Here is a 22258-nt window from a genome sequence, read left to right on the forward strand (position 1 = left end):
TCACAGCACGATAACTGGGTACAGCTTCTTCCATGGGCCGAGTTTTCATACAACAACCACACAAGTGAGTCCACCACCTCCACTCCGTTTCACATCGTGTACAGTCAACATCCCAGAGTCCCTCTTCCTGTGTCGACTTCATCTCAGGTACCCGCTGCTGACTCTGCATATGGGGACTTCCTGCAAATTTGGCAACAGACCCGGTCCTCTATTTTGCTGGCGGTAGATCGCATGAAGCGAAAGGCGGATACTAGGAGAAGAGAGCCGCCTCAGTATCTTCCAGGGACTAAAGTTTGGCTGTCCTCTCGGAACATTCGTTTGAGGGTGCCTTCATACAAGTTTGCTGCCAGGTTCCTTGGTCCTTTCGAGATCCTGCAACAGATCAACCCTGTCTCCTATAAGCTGCGGCTGCCTCCTACCCTCAAAATCCCTAACTCCTTCCATGTGTCCCTCCTGAAACCAGTGGTTCTGAACCGCTACAGCAAGACTTCTAGTTCCACAGTTGCCCCCAGCGGTCCTTCTGATGTATTTGAGGTAAAAGAGATCCTGGACTGCAAAAGGGTAGGAGGAAGGACTTTCTATTTGGTGGACTGGAGAGGGTTTGGTCCTGAGGAGAGGTCCAGGGAGCCAGAAGAGAACCTCAGCGCTCCTGCTCTTATTAAAAAATTCCTCTCTCGCTCTGGCCCCAAGAAGAGGGGGCGTAAGAGGGGGGATACTGTAGCGTCCATGGCCGCGGGCCGTCGGGTTCACTCACCTCCCGACGCCCGCAGCCATGGATCCGTGAGCGCTGGTCCCCTTCTCCCTCCTAGGAGACGCCAGCGCTCACTTCCGCTCCGTTCGGCTGTGTCCCGTAGGGTGCGCGCGCACGATCGCGCCCGGCCTTAAAGGGCCAGCGCGCGCAAATAGGAAATCGTCATCATCATCAACTGCCACGATTTCCTGGTCTATAAGAAGGCCCCTGGCCCCTGGCAATCCTTGCCTGAGCGTTGTTAGTTTTCCCAGTCTGTCTTGCAAATGGTCCCTTAGTGTTTCCCGTTCCAATTGTTACCCGTGCCTTGTTACCCGTTCCTGTTTCCCGTGCTGTGCCTTAGTATCGAGTCTTGCCACATCCTGTGTCATCTGCCACGTCCGGAGGAATCCGCCACGTCCTGTGTCATCTGCCACGTCCGGAGGAATCCGCCACGTCCTGTGTCATCTGCCACGTCTGGAGGAATCCACCACGTCCTGTGTCTTCTGCCACGCCTGGGGGAGTCCGCCATGTCTGGCGCAACTTGCGGCTCCTGTATCATCCGCCACGTTTGGCGCCATCTGCTGCACCCATCTCATCTGTGCCAGAGCTGCGGCCACCATCTGGACTATTCAGGTACCCTTGTGCGGGACATTGTATTTCTGGGGTGTCCTGTTGTTTGGCCAGCTGCCTTCCCGCTGCGGCGGTACGGCCTAGTGGGTCCACTAACCCGCTCCGTGACAACAGCACAGCACAGTGAGATCTCGCTGTGAATGACAGTTTACAGCGTAATCTCGCGAGACTACGCCTGCTATGCTGTAACTCACAGAGACGCTACAGAAGTGGTCGGGAGAATGAATACACATGACATCCTGGCTGGAGGTAATGTATATTCATTGTCATGACACATGAGTAGCATTATAGTATGTTTATGCGACTGCACATAGCGATATAGCTATATCGCGATCTGCAGTGTAAATGAATGGAGAGGTGTATGACGCTGATTGGTCAGCATCATACACTCCACTGTACAACGCCCACTTGGTCATATAATAAAACACGCCCAGTTGTCCATTGAGAAACTCATTAGCATAAAGCTAATATAGGTCATAACTCAGTCCAAAATGATCGTTTTTCTAAATAAAAAACACTGCTCTAATCTACATTACAGCGCCGATCACATCATGTACAATATAGGCCACTTATAATGTGGATACAGAGCCTCTTTAAGCAAGGAGAGGATAGGTTTAAAGGGGTGTCTCTGTTTAGTAAGTGAGGCAAGGAGTTTGCCTGTCTTATTACCCCACCTATAAAACTTATTGTCTGTATTTCTCACCTGCCAGTGAGATTCATCATGGATAAAGGTGTCCAAGAGGTGCTTAGCTGTCTGATACGCTAGATGACTTTCCGGGGTAGAATCATTAGCATGGGTCCTTTGAGTCGATAATAGAGAGATATGTAAGGCAGTGAAACGATCTCTTTGTAATTTCCACCTCCAAGACAGATAACTGATGACATGTCCCTGCATCACAGCCTTCGATGCAGCCCACAATAGAGGGATATCATCTGACTGAGATATGTTGTCATCCAAGTAATTACCCCAATGCATTTGAAGGTATTGTTGGAACTCAGAGGAATCTGTCAGGTAGGCAGAAAATCTTCAAAATTTATATCTCTCAGTTGGGGAAGACAAGGCCATAGTCATGGTCTGAAATAGTAATCGGATAGATTCGGGAATTATTATGGGAATCAAACAATGAGGTGGAGATTAGGAAATAGTCTATTCTTGAAAATGTGCCATGTGAACTCGAGTGACATGTATATTCCCTAGCTCCAGTGTCAACTACTCTCCAGGGGTCACACAAATTAAGAGAGTCAACGAAAAACTCTAGGGAAGACGCAGCCATTTGGGATTGAGGGTTTGGTGAGGAGCGATCCATAGAGACATTTTGGACTAGATTAAAGTACCCGCCAATAATTAAGTCACAGCGCAGGAGACCCAGAATTACCTGAAAAACCTCTGTGTAAAATACGTGTTGGTCCTGATTAGGGGCGTATACGTTAACCAATAAATAGGGAGTGCCTTTCACCGTGATGTGCAAGATAATGTATCTGCCTTGGGGGTCACTAATGGATTGTTCTAGCTTGAATTGTAGGGTTTTTCTAAAAAGAATCGCCACCCCCCTTGAAGAGTGCAAGGTGGAATGACATTCGCCCAACCAGGGGGCCGTCAATTTCCCTTGGGTGCCCAGTCTCCAGTGAGTCTCCTGCAGAAATATGATATCTGGGGAGAGTCTCTTGAGGTGGTTGAGCACTTTCTGTCTCTTCAGAGGCGTGTTTAGGCCTGCAGCGTTCCATGAGAGGAATTTTAATGTGGTGACGTGTGATAAGTGTCAGGTGTCAATGTATGTGAGGTACTCATCCTGTATCTAGTAGGAAGTTCTGGATCAATAGTCGTAAAAGAGTCGCCAATCCACACAGTCCCAGCGAGCCGCATTTGTAGCCTACATAGAGAGGTGTCAGCAAGTTCAGGAGTCGCGCACCCAGGGGTCTGAAAGAGGAGAGAATACATCAAAGACAGGCAATAACAGCAATAAAGGCAAAACAGGTGAACAATTAGATGAACAACAGTAACCGCAATCCATGCTAAGAACAGCGAGGTTACTGGTATAAAGCAAACTGAACATTGTCTGCATCAATTCGCAACAGTGGGCGAAATGTGCACATGTCCAATGAAAGTTAGACATATTCCCTGGTAACACAGGTGCATATCACTCGGCGTCGCAGTCTTCCAGGTGAAACTGTCTCCGAGCCAGAACCGGATCTTCAAAAATGCGGACGCGTTCGTCATCTTGAACTCTCAGCCTTCCTGGAAATAAAAGTTGAAAGCGAGCGTTCCTCTTATGAAGCATGCGGCAAACAGGAGCAAAGGTGTAATGCCGGGGTTGGGAGACAGACAGGTGAGCCCTAATCTACCCGCCACTCAGTCCTTGCCTACTTGCAACGGCCCGTCCTAGGCGACGGCGTACAACTGGGCGATGGTCCCTCAATAAGTGCACGACAGACAAACAGACAAGGGTACACAGAAGCTAGGAAATGGGGCAGTTGCCCATGGCAGCACCGTGAGCAACGAGAGTAGTGAACGAGATGAGTCAAACCAGGAGTGTACGAGGTACCAAACGCAGAGCAGGAGAGTAGTCAGTAAGCCAGGGTCAAAATGAAGCAGAGTACCAATAGTTCAAGCAGCAGCAGCAGAGCCAGGAAACAGGCAGAATCACAGGCACTGGAGGAGCAGGAAGTGAAGGTATAAATAGACAGAGGGCGGGAGCTAGCCCCGTCTGGCCAGGCTGTGATAGGCTCTCCCACTCCTAAGCCTCCCAGCCTGACTGGTAGAAGATGGAGTCACTCTCTCAGACTTAGGAGCAGGTGCAGACTGATTACCCACGGGCGTCGACACAGAAGCTGTGTCTGGCAGATCCTTTACAGAAGGCTTTTCTTTTTTGTGAGACAGCTGCAGAGTAGTCCTTGAAAATCAGGATTTTGGAGCCGTTGATCAATAAGTCCCTCTGATTGCTATAGGCTATCAGACTTTTTTCCTTAATTGCCCAATGGAGGTACTTGGCTATGACAACACGTGGTATAGTGTCACCCACTTCTCTATTGGACCTAGGAGGGCCCAGCCTATGTGCTCTCTCAATCATGAGGGGGTCAACCTAAGATCTGGGTTAAGCACTTGTGGGAAGGATTTGGTGAGATAGTCCGTCAAGCAATCAGCCGTCAGCCTTTCAGGGATACCCACAAATCTTAGGTTGCTGCGTCTGTTTTCCAGATCCTCCAGTTTGTCCCTCAGTGCCTGAGTCGTGGCTTGGCTCGATCGCAGGGTATCCTCCAGATTTTATATGGTGTGTTCAGAGGAGGTGAATCTGGTCTCCAAGTCAGCAATCTTCTGGGAGTTGGAGGTGATCTGGGCTAACGCCGAGTTGATAGATGTGTGTAGGACATCCACCCGTTTATCAAAGAGGGGCGTCAACAACTTCGAGACCTCCTGTTTTGTGGGGACAGCTGAGGGGGCATCATATAATCTTCTGTAAGTAGCTCCGGAGAGAATTGCGGTTGTGGGGAGCACACTTTAGCGGGTGCGCGTTTAGATGATTTTTCCCCTTTAGCGTTTCCCTTTGTTTTATGCATGGTGGAGGAGCGCGGGGAGTCCAGTACTGGGGCATTCTGAGAGCGGGTCGATTTTCCTTTTGACGATTTTGTGAGATATCTGTCCATGACACAATTCTCGAAGTCAGGGGTAAGGCGTCAATAGAGCGTATTAGAGCAGAATAGCAGAGGATCAGATGGGGAATTCGCCCGAAAGCATTCAGACAATCGTTAAAACACCAGTAGCTGTATGATCCAGACAGAAGACATTAGGATTCAAATATAGCTTCAGTGCCAGTGGCCAGCTCCCGGACCAATATGAGGCAGGGCTAGTCACCCTCGTCCGTTCACCAGTGGGGGGCACTACGCAGGCCGTCTACCACGCAGTGTGGTCGGCGTGCGGTCAGGGAGAGCAACGGGGTCTCAAGGGAGCCACACAGAGGGGGCCAGGAGTTCTCTGGGGTGTACCCAATATTTCCAGGTGTTCGGGGGAGGTGTGGTCCCTCACAGGACTTGTACGCCTCTCCAAACTGCAGGGCCCAGGGGGATAGATGGGGTCCTCCGGGGTCTATAGGGACGATTCCCCGTGGGGGTCCACTCACCCAAGCGTATGGGGGGGGGAAGAGGCCGTCCCGCGGCCTAGCTGGATGTCGGCTGTTCCCACACCTTCGCCAGCAATCTATGGCCGGGATCAACTGCCAGGGGTTGATGGGGCTCACCCAGGACTCTGGGGCTAATTATCCAGGGGAGATCCACTCACCCTGGGATGTTGAGGACAATCGCTGCCGTCCCGCAGCTGCTCAAGATGGTGGCAGCAGATGCTGCCGCTGCTTCATCCTCGGCGTGACACCGCCTGCGTCTCCAGGGCTATGAACAGAGGGGCTCCTTAGTCACCCCCACTCACCACCGACCCAGGTATGTCCCGCCAATGGTCTCCGGATGCCTCCGATACCAGGCAGATTGTGGAGGCCGTTAGGAGCCGCATGTAATAGCGGCCATACGTGATGCCCCGCCCCTGGACGTCCGCAGCAGTTATTGTAATGTTGGTGCTTGTGTTCACCACTGTCCGCAGGGCCGATTCTAGCTTTTCTGCTGCCTGAGGCAGATATCCCACTGGCTGTTCTACATCACTAGCAGCCTCCTCCAACTCTTGCGGATGCGCCGTTGCCTTGTACTGGCAGCGTGGTGCAGCCGGACAGAGTACACCTCGCGGCACAGTGTGTGCCAAATTAGTACAAGGCAATGGCGCATCCGAGAAAGTTGGAGGAGACTGGTAGTGATGTATAACAGCTAGAGGGATGTCAATCAACCATGGATTTGGAGGCAGGACTATGTGACTTTTCAGGATAGCGGCACCGCCCCATGACCCTTTAATGAATAATTAGCATATAGCGTTAGCCGGTTTAAAAGTTGATTTTAGAGATTTTTCTACATCTGAAAACAACATACAGGGGAATGTTTGGAAATATTGTCAGGTCATGTATTACCGCATGGTGGCGGTTCAAGGGGTTAAAACTACCAGACAGTTTCCCATAGGTTAAATATACAATGAATTGAAAACAATTCCATCTGCCCTGTAATTTTGTTATTATATATATTTTCTTTACCAATACAGCATCAGAACCAAGCTCAAACACATATACAGCACCAAAACGAAGCTCAGTACATAAATATAACACCAGAACCAAGCTCAGTACGTATATGCAACACCAGAACCAAGCTCAGTACATATATGCAACACCAGAACCAAACTCAGTACATATATATACACCAGAACAAAGCTCAGTACATATATACAGCTCCAGAACCAAGCTCATTACATAAATACAGTACCAGAACAAAGCTCAGTACATCAATACAGCTCCAGAACCAAGCTCAGTACATAAATACAGCTCCAGAACAAAGCTCAGCACATATATACACAACACCAGAACCAAGCTCAGTACATAAATACAGCACCAGAACAAAGCTCAGTACATAAATACAGCACCAGAACCAAGCTCAGTACATATATACAGCTCCAGAACCAAGCTCAGTACATATATACAGCTCCAGAACCAAGCTCAGTAAATAAATACAGCACCAGCACAAATACAGCTCAATTTAGTGCAACCCCTGTCCTATAGGTTTGTACGGAGTACAACTACAGCTACCAGCATGGACGGAACAATGGTAAGGATATGCTGGGAGATGCTGTTTCACAAAAAAATGATCATACCACCCATCATCTCGCTGCAGATCATACAGTGACTACAGTACTGATTAAAGGCAGAATAAACATTTACATTAAGTGACTCACCGGTGACGTCTCAGATTCTAGTTGTTCTTTTTCTCTTTTCTTCTCCATCCGGTCCAGACCTCTATGATGACTTCTCCCGGGCCCATTTCTGCAGTTTGCTGCTCAGATGTCTGCAGCTTCTCACTATATTTCTGCACCTATAAACGAAGATGAAATTCTCATAGTGACACAATCTGTAAATGTGATGGGATTGAGAAAATGAAGGCTGGCACTGCCCCAATGCAGGAAAAACAACACAGTCTCTGCGTGTAAAGGGAAGTGTCCATATATGTATATATATATATATATATATATATGTATATATATATATATATAGTGTGTATGTATACAGTGTATATGTATATATATATATATACACACATATATATATAATATATATGTGTATGTATAAAACATATAATGTATCATGAGCCAGGGCTGTAACAACAACAGCCCTGGTCATGAATGCGGTTGGAAGCAGAGCAGGACAATTAGCATTGCCCTGCTTTGTTAGGAAACCATGGAGACAAGGGATAGTTATCCCCTGTCTCCATTTCAAGTCTCCCGCGCGCACGGACTGTCTCGTGCGGGCGCTCATGAGTCGGCTGGTGATACATTATCACCATGCCGACCCATGCTAGCCAGGGCAAGCGCCACATCCCCCGCTGCGAGCGTGCCGACAGGGTTAAATAGCCCTGCGTCGGTACGCTCAGGAGCCGAAGCTAGCTGAAGATGACCTCACCACCAGCTGGGACCTGCCTGCCTGCCTCCCACACCAACAGGAACTGGCTCATCTCCCCTGTCCTGTCTCTCTCCTCCAACGACCTGCTGCTGTCTCCTGCTATGGCTCCTACTTCTGCCACCAACGAGTTACGCTAAGTATCAAGTGTAGCAATAGCTACACTTAACCCTGTCTCTCCCTGTCTCCTGCTGTAATCCTTGCTCCCCCTGAGTACTGTTCCTACTGTCCCAGAGTCCCTGAGTTAACCCTTGCTGTCCCAGAGTCCCTGAGTTAACCCTTGCTGTCCCAGAGTCCCTGATTTAACCCTTGCTGTCCCAGAGTTAACCCTTGCTGTCCCAGAGTTAACCCTTGCTGTCCCAGAGTCCCTGAGTTAAGCCTTGCTGTCCCAGAGTTAACCCTTGCTGTCCCAGAGTCCCTGAGTTAACCCTTGCTGTTCCAGAGTCCCTGAGTTAACCCTTGCTGTCCCCTTGTTCCTCCTTATCCCGTATTAACCCTTAGTGTATAGGGAAAGTTATATTAGGAGGGAGTGGGACAGAGATAGTGAGCGTGTGAGAATTACAAGTAACTTATGTGTATTGTGTTGTACTGTAACTGTATTTATATGTATGTTTAGGTAAGTGGGTGGCGGTATAATTAGGATTGTGATACCGTGTTTATACTGTACTGTGATTAGTTACTGTATTATATATATGAGAGTGATTACTGTATGTTAATAAATATTACCTTTATTTACTATACGGTCTTATTCCCTTGAGTAGCCGCTAAAGCAATTAGATCGACGTTAGTATAAGGAAAAGGTAGGAGAACTAGGCATAACCCTAGTGACCCTGATTATAAAGACGGTAGTAATAGTGGGTGTCACTAACCAGTGAATCCCGCTAATACCCCACCCCCTTTAACATTGGCGAGCCAGCCCGAACTGTTGTCAATTTATTTCTGTATTTTTGTACAATAAAATTGTGTTAAAACGTGAACTGAAGATAGGCGGGGAGGCGTGGACAGGTAACGTACATACACGGTGTAGTGTTGAGTTATACTGTGCGCCTAGACCTTTTTGAAGTTCCGACGAGTAACACAATTTTATTTAAGGCTTGATACAGGATACAATTGATCAGCGAACCTATTGTTTTTTGTTTTATTTTCTGAGGTATTAACGTCTTTTATTTTGCTTTGCGGCATGCTGCTCTACGGCGACGAATCGTCGGGCGAGCGAGCAACTTATACAAAAGAGTTTGCAGAAGCATCAACGTCGGTGTTCTTCCGGTGAAGTCCAGCTGATCGGGAAAAGGCGTTCCGTAAGAAAAGGACCTTTTTCAAAACAGCGGGTGACAAGGAGGACAACGCAGACGGAGATGACTTCTGGAACAGTGAGTATGGACTTCTCCACACTTAAACACCTTGCCAAAAACAGTCAATTTAATCCAGTAACACCCACGACATACAAGTCAGCAGGAATGCTGTGGTCCACTCTGCTGGACGAGGCTTATACACATGATAAGTTGTGTATTAGCAAGAGGAGTGTTCTTAACAAAACCTCCAAACGTCTCCACATGCTCGCTAAATGAATCTGTGTGTATGAGGAGACGTGTAAGCCTGATCACTCAGAAATGAAGGGTGATTCCCCAAATCTTCACTGCCAGTGTTGTGCCAACAATGTGAAGCAGGTTTGTGATTTGCAGACACAACTGGCAGAGAATGCCCAATGTAGAGATCAGCAAATTTGCATGCTGGAATCGCAGGTGATAGATTTGAGAAATCGTGGTGATGATATTGATGCACAGCTGACTGAGTCTTATGCTGTGATCAATGCATTTAAGGTTAAGGCAGCATCTACGGATGCCATCATTGCCAAGTTGAATGATGAGCTTGCTACTAGGTCACAATTGGTTGCCAGTATGCAAAACATCATAAAAGATTTCTCAAAAATTTTACCGGCCTTGTCTTTTCCAAGGCCTGATTCTGCTGTAAGTTTGCCCTCTACAGGACAAAAAGGGGGGAGTAGTAAGAGTGATGGATCAGATGTTACAAATCGTGATCCCATCCGGAATCCTGAAGGTAACATTGTTACGAAAGTGTTACGCAGATGTAAGCGTACGATATTTAGAAGTGCGTCCCTAGCCATGCAGAACTTTAGGAGATCATGCACTGCTAACTGCCCTAAGTACAGCAGAGCATGCACTGTTAAATGTTTTGCATGTGCCGGATCAGGCCACATTGCGAAGTACTGCGAGTCTTTGAGTACTAAGAAATGTGGTCCTGTTAAATGCTTTAAATGTGGTCAGATGGGACATATTGCCAGGAACTGCCACGGCATAAGCAACCATGGAAAGCCCAGTGAAATGGCAATAGAAAGTGGCCACGTCAGAACAAAACGTGGGTTTAGACAAAATGGCTGCATAAGAGTCTCCTTACAGCCTTATGCGCTCCGCCACATGCTCAAGGGCCTAAATGACCAACCACAACTAGGGAGGAGTTTAGGAAGTTGGCCATAAATTGCATGTTCAGTCAGGTGTTATGTCTGTAATGGTTGTTTATGGTCTGTTGTGTTTGTCCCCAGTTGTCCGTTTGTTTTCATTTTGTGGCTCTTTCACATATTCTATTGTGGTGTATCCCTGGTTATCAGTAATATGTATTTATACTATATGGGTGTTGCCTGTATTTATAATGCATAATTAGAAAACCACTCCAGGAAAACAACTGGAGAATCAACCATTGGATAGTGGTGTATTTGCGCCCAATGTTTTAATTGCTCTCTATTAGGATAACGTTAAAGTTGTTATTATACTGTGAACTCAGGTTGGGGCGGTGCGAACAGGTAACATAAGTTCACGATGTAGTGTTTTATGTTATTCTGTGCACCTAGACCTGGGGGGTTCAGACAGGTAACACAACTTCATCTGAGGCCTAATGCGAGTGCAATTAAATACAGCAAATAACAGTATGGCTGATTCTTTTGTGTTTAACTGGAGTTAGGAAACTTTGGACAGGGGGAGGTAACCCTGGCATTACACCCATATCTTGATTTTAAGATAATGGGTTTGGTAAGACAGGGATATAGCTCCACAAACCTGAGAATTGTGAGGAACCACAAAAACACTGCTTCATCCAGAGCTCCCCTCGGATATCCTGACCTACACCAGTGTTGGGATACCGAGGGGTCCTGTGATATGAAGACTAATCCAATGCCCTCCTCAAGACATGGGTCAAGGATATTGGTGCTGGTATCTAATGCAGAATGCCACGCGACTAACTGCTCTGAAAGAGGCATACTCCTCCCAGAAGCATACTGTACCCTTAATCCCGTATTAGGCGTTGATGTGGCAGATCAGAAGGGAAGAACTCCGGTGACACCTGAAAAAAGGCTCAACATCCGTCCAGACACCCCTGTGAGACTCCAGACGATTCCTCTTGGGTTTGGCATCGAACTAAGAAATCTCCTGCTAGACTTCAATGAGGAAGAGGATGTCGTGGAGAAACTGAAAGATTCCCAACACCAAGCCACTATTCAGTTGGATGGACGCGGAAGTGTCTTGGTGGGAGAGCTTGTTCGGATATAGTCCCAAGGCCACTTCCTTCTTCAACTTGCTCATCCACCCAGTGATAATCCTTCTCACTCTTGTGGCGATTATGTACGTTGGACTGTTCTGCGTGTACCGACGAATGAAAGGACTGGTTGACCAAATACAACGAGGTCAAGCAGAAAGCCACGAATACATTCGTAGACGGGGTCTAAGGACATAGTGATACAGTCCTGCGACCCAGAATTGTTTATTATTGTATGTGTATATATATTTGTAAAGTGTAAATCTTAATCAATGGGTCGTACAAAATTTTCAAGGTGTACATATAGATATTCTAGGTGTTGATATGTGTCCGCAACATAGGCATACTCAGTGAGGACGTGCCCATACCACAGCGAGTGAGTATGTACATGGAGGCGGGCATATATTTACAGCCTGTAGTCACCCCATTTGCATGTGTACCATGCACGTGTTTATGGAGGAGTAGTGTGAGATGCTGTTTGAGCATGAATCTCTATATGTACATATACCTATGGTTGGTGGGGGAATATTTTTGTATGTTTGGTTATTTTTCACTTTGTTTGTATGATTGGGTAGTGTGTAGGAACCCTTAGGGACAGGTAAGGTATTCACACACCCTTGTAGGTATTTGTCACATCAACCTGAGAACTGGTATGGTCAATATGATGATGGATTGAATGTCAGAGGGGAAATGGAAGGCGATGCTCCACCCCACAGTAGATTCCTGGGTAGCAAGACCTCACCTCCTCCTCGGGGATGATAACCTGCAATGATAAACACCTGGATATCGGCCCACAAAGATTGTTTCGTCTTCAATCAAGATGCTGGGAAAAGTTGGAAAAGTAATGGATCACGTACAAAAGGTTGTTGAAAGGCGGGCTAAGCCATTCCAAGGCTGACCATATGAGGGCACAAGTAGCCTTACACGGGTCGGCATGCTAAAATTGGATCGGCCACTGAAAAGACCTGCTGACGCCACTCAAGAGGAAGAAACTCCAAGCAAGAAAGAACAAGAAATCTGCGGTTCATGGACTTTGAGGTTTTCATATGAGCTTTGAGGCTTCGTTCTATGGACTGTGAGTTTATTTCAACCCCGTTCTATGGACTATGAAGGTTTCTTCGTTCTATGGACTATGAAGGTTTCATTTCAACTTCGTCATATGAGCTTCGAGGCTTCGTTCTATGGACTGTGAGTTTTATCTCAACTTCGTTCTATGGACTAGGAGATTTAATTTCATCTTCATTCTGTGAACTTTGAGGTTTCGTTTCTTTGGACACTAGACTCCAGAGTCAGAGGACTGGCGGGAAGGTGTCCTTGAGGAGATAGCTGATGTTGAGTATCTAGGTCCAATAGTATACTTCCTTCCATCTCAGACCATTACCAGTAACCGGGGAGGTTGAGGGGGTAAATAGAACCCCACAAACATTTCCCCAAATTGCATTGTCGAGTCCCCGACAACAGGGGGATTGTAAAGGGAAGTGTCCATATATGTATGTATGTATGTATGTATGTATGTATGTATATATATATATGTATAAATATAGTGTGTATGTATACAGTGTATATATATATATATACACACATATATATATATATATATATATATATATGTGTATGTATAAAACATATAATGTATCATGAGCCAGGGCTGTAACAACAGCCCTGGTCATGAATGCGGTTGGAAGCAGAGCAGGACAATTAGCATTGCCCTGCTTTGTTAGGAAACCATGGAGACAAGAGATCGTTATCCCCTGTCTCCATTTCAAGTCTCCCGCGCGCACGGACTGTCTCGTGCGGGCGCTTATGAGTCGGCTGGTGATACATTATCACCATGCCGACCCATGCTAGCCAGGGGCAAGCGCCACATCCCCCGCTTCGAGCGTACCGACAGGGTTAAATAGCCCTGCGTCGGTACGCTCAGGAGCCGAAGCTAGCTGGAGCTAGCTGAAGATGACCTCACCACCAGCTGGGACCTGCCTGCCTGCCTCCCACACCACCAGGAACTGGCTCATCTCCCCTGTCCTGTCTCTCTCCTCCAACGACCTGCTGCTGTCTCCTGCTATGGCTCCTGCTTCTGCCACCGAGTTACGCTAAGTATCAAGTGTAGCAATAGCTACACTTAACCCTGTCTCTCCCTGTCTCCTGCTGTAATCCTTGCTCCCCCTGAGTACTGTCCCTACTGTCCCAGAGTCCCTGAGTTAACCCTTGCTGTCCCAGAGTCCCTGAGTTAACCCTTGCTGTCCCAGAGTCCCTGAGTTAACCCTTGCTGTCCCAGAGTCCCTGAGTTAACCCTTGCTGTCCCAGAGTCCCTGAGTTAAGCCTTGCTGTCCCAGAGTTAACCCTTGCTGTCCCAGAGTCCCTGAGTTAACCCTTGCTGTTCCAGAGTCCCTGAGTTAACCCTTGCTGTCCCCTTGTTCCTCCTTATCCCGTATTAACCCTTAGTGTATAGGGAAAGTTATATTAGGAGGGAGTGGGACAGAGATAGTGAGCGTGTGAGAATTACAAGTAACTTATGTGTATTGTGTTGTAACGTAACTGTATTCATATGTATGTTTAGGTAAGTGGGTGGCGGTATAATAGGATTGTGATACCGTGTTTATACTGTACTGTGATTAGTTACTGTATTATATATATGAGAGTGATTACTGTATGTTAATAAATATTACCTTTATTTACTATACGGTCTTATTCCCTTGAGTAGCCGCTAAAGCAATTAGATCGACGTTTGTATAAGGAAAAGGTAGGGGAACTAGGCATAACCCTAGTGACCCTGATTATAAAGGCGGTAGTAATAGTGGGTGTCACTAACCAGTGAATCCCGCTATTACCCCACCCCCTTTAACACTGCGTATGAAAACTAAGTAGCTTGAACACGTGGAAATACAGCTGTCAATTTGTTGCCCGCGGGGTGCTCATCTGTAGAAAACAGCACATGTATAACTTGAATATAGAAAGTAGAAAATACGAGGCACTCACCGCTGTGGCAATAAAGGATTTATTGATTTAGATCTCGGTCTATTTTGATGTGGAAGATGCCAACGACCGTTTCACACTACAAGCAATATGTGAAGGCTGACAAAGCGCTTGTAGCGTGAAACGGTCGTTGGCATCTTCCACATCAAAATAGACCGAGATCTAAATCAATAAATCCTTTATTGCCACAGCGGTGAGTGCTTCGTATTTTCTACTTTCTATACATTGTAAATGTGACACACACCCCTAAATATAATAGTTCCATACACTGCACTTCTAATTATAATAGCCCCATACACTGTGTCCCTGATTATAATAGCACCATACACTGTGTCCCCCCCACACACACAGTGCTCCCCATAGATAGTGCCCCATATAGAGCCCCCTGTAGATAGTGCCCCCTATAGAGCCCCCTGTATATAGTGCCCCACATATAGCCCCCCTGTAGATGGTGCCCCACATATAGCCCCCCTGTATATAGTGACCCCACATATAGCCTCCCCTGTAGATTGTGCCCCACATATAGCAGCCCCTATATATAGTGCCCCACATATAGCCCCCCTGTATATAGTGCCCCACATAGTCCCCCTGTATATAGTGTCCCATATATAGCCTCCCAGGTATATAGTGCCCCACATATAGTCCCCCTGTATATAGTGTCCCATATATAGCCTCCCAAGTATATAGTGCCCCACATATAGTCCCCCTGTAGATAGTGTCCCACATATAGCCTCTCCTGTAGATAGTGTCCCACATATAGCCTCACCTGTAGATAGTGTCCCACATATAACCCCCCTGTATATGGTGTCCCACATATAGCCTCCCTGTATACGGTGCCACACATATAGTCCCGCGTGTAGATAATGACCCACATATAGCCTCCCCTATAGAATGTGCCCCACATATAGCTCCCCCTGTATATTGTGCCCCACATATAGCATCCCCTGTAGACTGTGCCCCACATATAGACTCCCCTGTAGACAGTGTCCCACATATAGCCTCCCCTGTAGTTTGTGCCCCACATATAGCTCCCCCTGTACATAGTGCCAAACATATAGCCCCCCCCCCCTTAGTGTCCCACATGAAGCCTGCCCTGTAGACTCTGCCCCACACATAGCCTTCCCTGTACATAGTGTCCCACATATAGCTCCCCTCCCTGTAGATAATGCCACTCACTTTTAAGTGGGGAAAAAAACAACTTTACATACTCATCTTGATCCCGTTCCCATGCTGTCCTGTGTCAATGCAGGTCTGCTCTCTTCAGAGCAGGTCTGCTGCGTCTGAACGACGGCACTAATTGGCAGTGCAGAATGACTTGCCCCGTCAATCAGCGCCTTTCAACAACGGAAGCGGTGCGATGACGTTATTGCACCGGTAGCAACCTGCCAATCAGCGTCATTGTAAGGCAGGTACAATTAGTGCAGGAGGGGGTGGCGGCAGCTGGTTTCAGTGGCGCCACCGCCCCCTCAGAGAGGCAGCAGACCACCGACACTAATTGTTTGGACAGCCAGCAGGCGGCGCACTGTTCACCGGCCCATCTGGCATTTGCCAGAACTGCCAGTCCAGCCCTGTCCATAGGATATGCCATAACTGTCAGATAGATGGACACAAAGGGGCATATATGGACAGTGACGTTAGGGGTTTCCCAGGCCTCAGCGCTTAAAGCAGCGCTATGCCCAGGGAGACCATTTGTGAGGGCCAGGATCAGTTTTTAATGGCCATCACAAGGATTGATTTCTGTTCTATTTTTTAATGACCCGTGTTCACGGCCCGTGAATACACCCATAGAACGTTATTGTTCTGAAAACGGCCGTTCTGAAAACTGTCATATGAACATAGCCTTAAACAGCCTATACTCCAGATTAATACAATGTAGCAAACAACCGGAAAGATTTCAGCAGCTACTACCGATGTGTTTATGTCACAGAGCATTGTCTAGACTTGGATACAATTGCATTCACTTCTCATCTGAGCAATATTAGGCTACATTCACATGACAGTATATAAAAACAACAAAAGGGGCATTAAAAACTGATCAACTGTCAGTTATTCATGGCCATTTCACATCAGTGTGTCTCACAATTTTCATTCATTTCCAGTCCGTCTGTCTGTTTTTAACCCCTTCAGGACCCAGCCTGTTTTGGCCTTCAGGACACAGCTGATTTTTTTCAAATCTGACATGTGTTACTTTATGTGGTAATAATGGTGGAATGCTTTTACCTATCCAAGCGATTCTGAGATTGTTTTCTCGTGACATGTTGTACTTTATGTTAGTGAAAAAATTTTGTCGATTAATTTTGGTATTTATTTCTGAAAAACATCACAATTTAGAAAAAATTTGCAAAAATTAGCATTTTTCTAAATTTAAACGTACACTACCGTTCAAATGTTTGGGGTCACCCAGACAATTTTGTGTTTTCCATGAAAACTCACACTTATATTTATCAAATGAGTTGCAAAATGACTAGAAAATATAGTCAAGACATTGACAAGGTTAGAAATAATGATTTTTATTTCAAATAATAATTTTCTCCTTCAAACTTTGCTTTCGTCAAAGAATGCTCCATTTGCAGCAATTACAGCATTGCAGACCTTTGGCATTCTAGCTGTTAATTTGCTGAGGTAATCGGGAGACATTTCACCCCATGCTTCCAGAAGCCACTCCCACAAGTTGGATTGGCTTGTTGGGCACTTCTTGCGTACCATACGGTCAAGCTGCTCCCACAACAGCTCTATGGGGTTGAGATCTGGTGACTGCGCTGGCCACTCCATTACAGATAGAATACCAGCTGCCTGCTTCTTCCCTAAATAGTTCTTGCATAATTTGGAGGTGTGCTTTGGGTCATTGTCCTGTTGTAGGATGAAATTGGCTCCAATCAAGCGCTGTCCACAGGGTATGGCATGGCGTTGCAAAATGGAGTGATAGCCTTCCTTATTCAAAATCCCTTTTACCTTGTACAAATCTCCCACTTTACCAGCACCAAAGCAACCCCAGACCATCACATTACCTCCACCATGCTTGACAGATGGCGTCAGGCACTCTTCCAGCATCTTTTCAGTTGTTCTGCGTCTCACAAATGTTCTTCTGTGTGATCCAAACACCTCAAACTTTGATTCGTCTGTCCATAACATTTTTTTCCAATCTTCCTCTGTCCAATGTCTGTGTGCTTTTGCCCATATTAATCTTTTCCTTTTATTAGCCAGTCTCAGATATGGCTTTTTCTTTGCCACTCTGCCCTGAAGGCAGTCGCCTCTTCACTGTAGACGTTGACAGTGGCGTTTTGGTACTATTTAATGAAGCTGCCAGTTGAGGACCTGTGAGGCGTCTATTTCTCAAACTAGAGACTCTAATGTACTTGTCTTGTTGCTCAGTTGTGCAGCGGGGCCTCCCACTTCTCTTTCTACTCTGGTTAGAGCCTGTTTGTGCTGTCCTCTGAAGTGAGTAGTACACACCGTTGTAGGAAATCTTCATTTTCTTGGCAATTTCTCGCATGGAATAGCCTTAATTTCTAAGAACAAGAATAGGCTGTCGAGTTTCACACGAAAGCTCTCTTTTTCTAGCCATTTTGAGAGTTTAATCGAACCCACAAATGTAATGCTCCAGATTCTCAACCAGCTCAAAGGAAGGTCCGTTTTATAGTTCCTCTAAACAGCAAAACTGTTTACAGCGGTGCTAACATAATTGCACAAGGGTTTTCAAGTGTTTTCTAATCATCCATTAGCCTTCTAACACAGTTAGCAAACACAATGTACCATTAGAACACTGGAGTGATGGTTGCTATAAATGGGCCTCTATACACCTATGTAGATATTGCATTAAAAACCAGATGTTTGCAGCTAGAATAGTCATTTAGCACATTAACAATGTATAGAGTGTATTTCTGATTAATTTAATGTTATCTTCATTGAAAAAAACTTTGCTTTTCTTGCAAAAATAAGGAAATTTCTAAGTGACCCTAAACTTTTGAACGGTGGTGTATCTGCTTGTAAAACAGATAGTAATACCACACAAAATAGTTACTAGTTAACATTTCCCATATGTTTACTTTATGTTTGTATCGTTTTTTGAACGTCCTTTTATTTTTCTAGGACGTTACAATTCTTAGAACTTTAGTAGCAATTTCTCATATTTTAAAGAAAATTTCAAAAGGCCATTTTTTCAGGGACCAGTTCAGTTCTGAAGTGGCTTTGAAGGCCTTATGTATTAGAAAATCCCCAGAAGTCACCCCATTTTGAAAACTGCAGCCCTCAAGGTATTCGAATCAGCATTCACAAAGTGTTTTAACCCTTTAGGCGTTTCACAGGAATTAAAGCAATGTAGAGGTGAAATGTACAAATTGTATTTTTTTTGCTGAAATTCATTTCTAATAAAAAAAAATTTGTAACACAGAAGGTTTTACCAGAGAAATGCAACTCAATATTTATTGCCCAGATTCTGCAGTTTTTAGAAATATTCCACATATGGCCCTAGTGTGGTAATGGACTGAAACACAGGCCTCAGAAGCAAAGGAGCACCCAGTGGAATTTGGGCCTCCTTTTTTTTAGAATATATTTTAGGCACCTTGTCAGGTTTGAAGAGGTCTTGTGGTGCCAAAACAGTGGAAACACCCCAAAAGTTACCCCATTTTGGAAACTACACCCCTCAAGGAATTTATCTAGGTGTATAGTTAGCATTTTGACCACACAGGTTTTTCACTAAATTTATTAGAATTAGTCTGTAAAAATGAAAATCCACTTTTTTTCTGAAAAAATATAGCATTTTTTAATATTTAAGCGGAATAATGAAGAAAATGCACCCCAACATTTATAAAGCAATGTCTGCCGATTACGGCAATATCCCATATGTGGTAATAAACTGCTGATTGGACCCACAGCAGGGCTCAGAAGGGAAGGAGTGCCATTTGGATTTTGGAGCACGGATTTTGCAGGATTGGTTTTCGGTGCCATGTTGCGTTTGCAACGCCCTGGAGGGACCAAAACAGGGGAAACCCCCCAAAAGTGACCCCATTTTGGAAACTACACCTCTCAAGGAATTTATCTAGGGGTATAGTTAGCATTTTGACCACACAGGTTTTTTGCAGAATTTAGTGGAATTAGGCAGTGAAAATGAAAATCGAGGGGGGCGTGGCTAGCTTCCGCCACGAGTAGTCACATGCTGTAGGAGCTCCGTCCCTGAGTCAGAGTCTTCACCTATAATCCTGCTGTTATATTGCCGTAAAGATTTCCTGGACCAGGTTTACCAGACGGAGGAACCGAGGAGCCCCTAACATGAGCAAAACTCGCCATTCGACCGCTGCAGACAAGCTCCGGGAGTTTGCACGACCGGGAGGCCAACATGGCGCTGAAGTCCCTGAGGTGCGACATGAGCAGAGTGGAGTTGAGGGGGATGGGGAGGAGCCTACACTGAAGGAGGTTACAGCACAACTACTGACGGCTATAAGGTAATCGACTACATCACTAACGACTAGGATTGAGGAAGTAAAGATTGATATTGGCTTGATGCGTCAAGATATTCACAAACTCCGAGATAGGGTGCGAGATACGGAAACTCGCATCTCTCAGATTGAGGATGTTAATGCCCCTGTTGCCAGACAGATCGGGGCCCTGGAGAAGGCGGCTGAAATATGGTCACAAAGATCTGATGATCTTGAAAACCGACTACGTCGGAACAACGTACGTGTATTGGGTTTGCCGGAGCGTACTGAAGGAACGGATCCCAGTTCCTTTATGGAGCAGTGGATCAAAGATACTTTACCCGCTGCTAAATTGTCTACGGCCTATGCAGTTGAAAGAGCTCATCGGGTCCCTTCCCGCCCCCCCCCCCCCCGCCGGGTGCTGCACCGCGGCCCATGCTGGTTAAACTACTTAGCAGTAAGGATAGAGACGCCATCTTGAGAGCTGCGTGCCAAAAAGGCCAAAACACCTACAATACGGCTTCGATTATGCTTTTTCCGGATTTCTCTGCTGTGCTCCAGAAAGCCCGTGCCACGTTTGTGGGGATTAAGAAGCGACTGAGAGATCTTCAAATTCCATATTCCATGGTTTTCCCTGCAAGACTTCGGGTCGTTTATCAGGAGAGATCTCTTTTTTTCAACACACCGGCGGAGGCCGAAGATTGGCTGAATAGTCTAAATGTGACAGCGCCATGAAGATCGAGATTATTTGCGGCGTAATTGTTTATGGATCCTGGCACGGGATTTACAGTCGGACTACCGGAGCTGAGTATTGTTCTTGCAGTGCCTGGTTTATATATACCTGTGTTTGATGTTAAGAGTAATTATACGTGAATAGGACAGGGGTTTTTACCATGTCTACCCCATCTCCTCGACATTTGATGGAGAGACGGTGTCAGAATTGGGGGTACTAGCAGATGGATATGCTGATTGCATCCTTGTTTTTGTAATGGCCGATATTTCACTGTATTGCATTGACACCTATGGAAGCCATATATTGTCTATTGCTGGTAGCCTACATTACAATACTGGGGGATGGTGTGACATACTCATTGACTATGCGTAATTAAGGGTATTTCTTTGACGTATTGTACTTACTTGTTCTGTACAGTTTGGGAGACGCTGATTGGACGGGGCAATAGTGTGTGAATAGTTGCCCGTTTATCACAGACTACCCCCGTGACAATCTATACAGTTGAATCTGCTTCAGATTGACATAGAATCTGATTTCTGAGGAGATTCTTAAGTTTTGAGTGTGGTTATTGTTGTTTTTTTTTTGTTTTCTTTTTGTCTCTTATCTGACAGTGTATGGTATCCCTGAGTGTACTATCGTGGAATGTGCGGGTGTTGGGAGATTCACGCAAACGTACTCAAGTTTTTTCCCAAATCCGTACGAGTGGGCCACAGGTAATTTGTCTACAGGAGACGCATTTGATGCCTGATACAGTTCGTTTTCTTAGAAGATCATGGATACAGTGGTCAGCACATGCCACATATTCCTCCTATTCCAGAGGAGTTTTCCTTCTTATTCATCGGTCCCTTAGATGGGAGCCTGGGGTCGTGCAGAGAGATCCGGACGGTCGTTTTATTTTTATTCATGCGTGGATTGAGTGTCATCCTTATGTTCTATTGTGTGTATATATACCACCCACACAGTCCCTGGCAGTTTTATATGAAGCGGCTGGCTTCGCGTCAGCTTATCCCTCAGCTAAAGTTATTTGTATGGGAGATTTTAACACTTTAGCTAATCCTATACTTGATAAATTCGGGATGGACAAAGTAACTGACTCTCAATTAGTGCTCAGGCCTTCTCCCCTATTGTTATTATTAGAGGAGGTTGGATGGCATGACATCTGGAGACATTTGTGGCCCGGATTCTGGGAATTTACCTGCTATACCCCGGGGAGGAACTCATTGTCGATTATAGATTACATCTGTGGGAATGTGCAGACCTTTTTAGCCCTTCAATCTGCTGAACATTTACCCCGTACGTTCTCTGATCACTCGCCCATTTTGGTATGCATGAGGGTAGATCGGTGGGGGGGGGAACCGAGCCTTGAGTAGAAAGATACATCCTTTTTGGTTAACAGTTTATACATCAGGATCGTATCCCGGATCAATTACAGCTCTATGCTAGGGAAAATTCGATAGCTCTTAACCATTCTGTCTATTGGGATGCACAAAAAGCATACCTTAGGGCAGGGGTCTCAAACTCGGCCGGGTAAGTGGGCCGCATATAGAAAAAATGGGAAGTTGACGGGCCGCATTACTTTCAAATTTGATACAATACAAAATTATTGTTAATCAATTAGTTATTTGAACTACTATAACACTACATTACTATAATAATAGCGCTAGGTTTAAAATTTGAGATATTTCTCCACGTGCTTATTTCA

This window comes from Rhinoderma darwinii, chromosome 1 (assembly GCF_050947455.1).
Source record: "Rhinoderma darwinii isolate aRhiDar2 chromosome 1, aRhiDar2.hap1, whole genome shotgun sequence".
Classification (NCBI taxonomy): Eukaryota; Metazoa; Chordata; class Amphibia; order Anura; family Rhinodermatidae; genus Rhinoderma; species Rhinoderma darwinii.